The sequence below is a fragment of the Triticum dicoccoides genome, chromosome 2B (assembly GCF_002162155.2).
Source record: "Triticum dicoccoides isolate Atlit2015 ecotype Zavitan chromosome 2B, WEW_v2.0, whole genome shotgun sequence".
NCBI classification, from domain to species: Eukaryota; Viridiplantae; Streptophyta; class Magnoliopsida; order Poales; family Poaceae; genus Triticum; species Triticum dicoccoides.
The window spans coordinates 113920096-113922888 of record NC_041383.1 but is presented as its reverse complement, the minus strand read 5'-3'; the positions used below and the strand labels follow the sequence as shown (position 1 = coordinate 113922888).

At 48.8% G+C, this 2793-nt stretch overlaps 1 pseudogene; it reads left to right on the top strand.

The window, feature by feature from the left end:
- The first annotated feature begins 726 nt into the window (after nucleotides 1-726).
- LOC119360614 lies at nucleotides 727-1796 on the top strand (annotated as a pseudogene).
- The last annotated feature ends 997 nt before the right edge of the window (nucleotides 1797-2793 follow it).

Sequence of the window (2793 nt, the reverse complement as noted above, 5' to 3'; positions counted from 1 at the left end):
CGCGCATGCAGCAACGGGCCGCCTGCGCTAGTGGCGGCAGGGCCCGCGCCTCGGCCAGTGTGCAGCAGCAGCTGTCGGCCAGCGCCGTCGGCAGGCGAGGCCGCCTCAGGCAGTGGCGGCGAGGCCCACCGGCGGGGCCCGCACGAAGTAGGGCCTGTCGGCCAGCCAGCGACCGCTCCAGGGCTGGCCGCCTTGCCCGGTGGCGGCAGGGCCCACCTGGCCCACCCCGTTCCGTCGCGGCGCGCGAGGAGCTGGGAATCCGTTCTGGCTGGGTGGCTGCCTCCTACGGTGGCGGCAGGGCCCGCCGCCTCCTGGCGTGGCGGCAGGTGCCACGTGTCGCCTGCCGTGCCTGCCGGCACCGCCGAGGGGGTCCTTTTTGTCAAATTGATTTAGAGGCAGTCTTTTTTGGCAATTCATCTCGGCAGGGGGTCCTTTTGGACAAAAACTCCAGAAACGCGTAAAGGGTTCTTCATCGATCATAAGACGATCTTTGTAACACTACTCTAGGTAGAAGTTTCTTGGGTGGCAGAAGATTTCCATGACTGGACAAGACCAATTAAAGCGAGGTTATATTGAGCTGATCCAGATTAAGTTTAACTCGGGTTAAAATGTACGCTGGTAGTATAGTGGTACGTCCACCTTCTGAGTGAGTATATAAATAGGTTGTCCTACTCCTAGCTGAAAGCAAGAAGCCAGACGAATCAAAGCTCTGACGCGCCCCGACAAATGGCATCTAAGGTGGTTCTCCTCCTCGGCACCGACGCGAAGCTCGGCAGGCTGGTCGTCAGCGGCGTCGTGCCGTGCGACCGGCAGCCTCATCGACATCGCCACCTCTCCCGTCTTCCCGAGTACGTACGCTACCCTATGCATACTCCTTGCTGAATGAATCTTGGTGACAGCGACATACATCTGGCCAGGCTAAATTGATCTGTTATGTGCTATGCAGACGCGGAGGTGGAGCTGCGGTGCGCGGGGCAGGTGGTGGCCTGCGCGACGACCAACATACCGTCAAAAAGCTATGCATTTGGCTCTATCTCACCGGCAACTACTCGCATGACATCGGCCTGCTGGTCAGCAACGCCATTGACAGCGAGATGGTAACAGATTTGGAACTCGCCATTTTATCCAAGAAGGAGCCAGAGGACACCGAACATTAGGTTATGGTGCAGCAAGCTCAGGATATGGATGGATTTTTCAGTGCATACCCTAGCGTTCTTCGTTGCCTCACAAGGCTCCATCTACAAAATGTTCGCTTGGCTGAACGGGACATGAATCACCTTTTGTTCGACTGCTGCGAGCAACTGCTGCACCTTCATCTGGACCACTGTGACACCGGGGACTGTTCTGTATGGAAGATCAATGCGCCACATTCGAATCTCAGAGTTCTAGAAGTCTACTTATCCAAGTTGAAAAGAGCTGAGGTGCTCTGCCTTTCAAAACTAGAGCGGGTCTGTTGGCAGGCTTGGTTGTTTTATGAGGCCCCCTTGTGTTTTGGTTCTGTCCCGTCACTCAAGGAATTATCCCTCGTCTGTGATGCAACTCTCATTCACCAAGACTTTAGTTTAAGCCAAGTTCCAGACGGTGCCACAAACATACATACTTTAACCTTAAACTTTCGAGGAGAAAAGGTAATTTTAGCCGATAGCTGTTATATTGTGGTTGTGTGCTATTTCGTTCGTACGAACTTAATGTTGGACTAGCACTGGGATTATTCTAGTTTTGCTGGTTCATTCCTTCACCATGTTATTTGCTTTTATTTACAATTTATAATTTCCAGGAAGCATCCCATTACTTAGCAAATGACTAACCTGGTGCGCACATAACTTCCATCTATGACATACAGATGTACAATTATTCTATTTTTACCTCTCTTTTCTTGTTCATCAGATTTGGATGCAACCAGACGAAAAACAACTATGCACTGCATTCAACAAGCTAAGAAAGCTGACCATCCATGGTATCTTTATAAAATTTGACCTATTATGGACATTAAATCTCATCGAAGCTGCTCCATCTGTCGAGACATTTGATGTTGAGGTACTTCCACTCATTCTTTTCAACTTTTAGTTAGAATGTGTACAAGTCTATCTGACTCAAAGCACCATCGTAGTCTCTTTGGCTTTGATTAGAATCCTACTATAACCCCTTATAATTTAGGTATTGGTGGTTGAATGCAGATGTTTGAACATCCATGCCAGGAGGGTGATGAAGCAAGAATAAGATGTTTTGGTGCTCAGAGAGTGGAACCTTCATGGAAGTCGTCTGGGTTCATAAGCTATCACAAGTGGCAATTGAAAGAGTTCTAGTTCGGTGGTTTTAGGCCCCTACTGGAGAAACACTTTTTATATGTAAGTATTGTTATGGGTAGAACTCCAGACTTGAAGACAGTTCTTCTGACAGACGGTCAATATCCATGCAAGGGTTGTGACACAAGAATCCCAATACCTGCTCCGGTAGGGGGCTTCTTTCCAACAACAGGGATGCCCAAGAAGCAATAGCCAAGCAACTTAGAGAGAGGGCCCGGTCCTCGGCACAGATAATTTTCCGTAGTGGTTCGACATACCCCTCATGGGCAACCTGATCATATATTTATTAGCTAGGAGAGTACAAGAGATCACGATAGTTGCGATGTAATGTGAAATGTGAATTCCAGGAGTAACTCTCTTTGTATTTTTGGTATCATTTCAACAAAACCTGGTTATAATTAATAGATAAGGCAAATCTTTGATCCGTATTGCAAAAGGAACTTATAAAAGTTGTGCAAATGTTGATTGCCAATGCAAGCTCATCCTG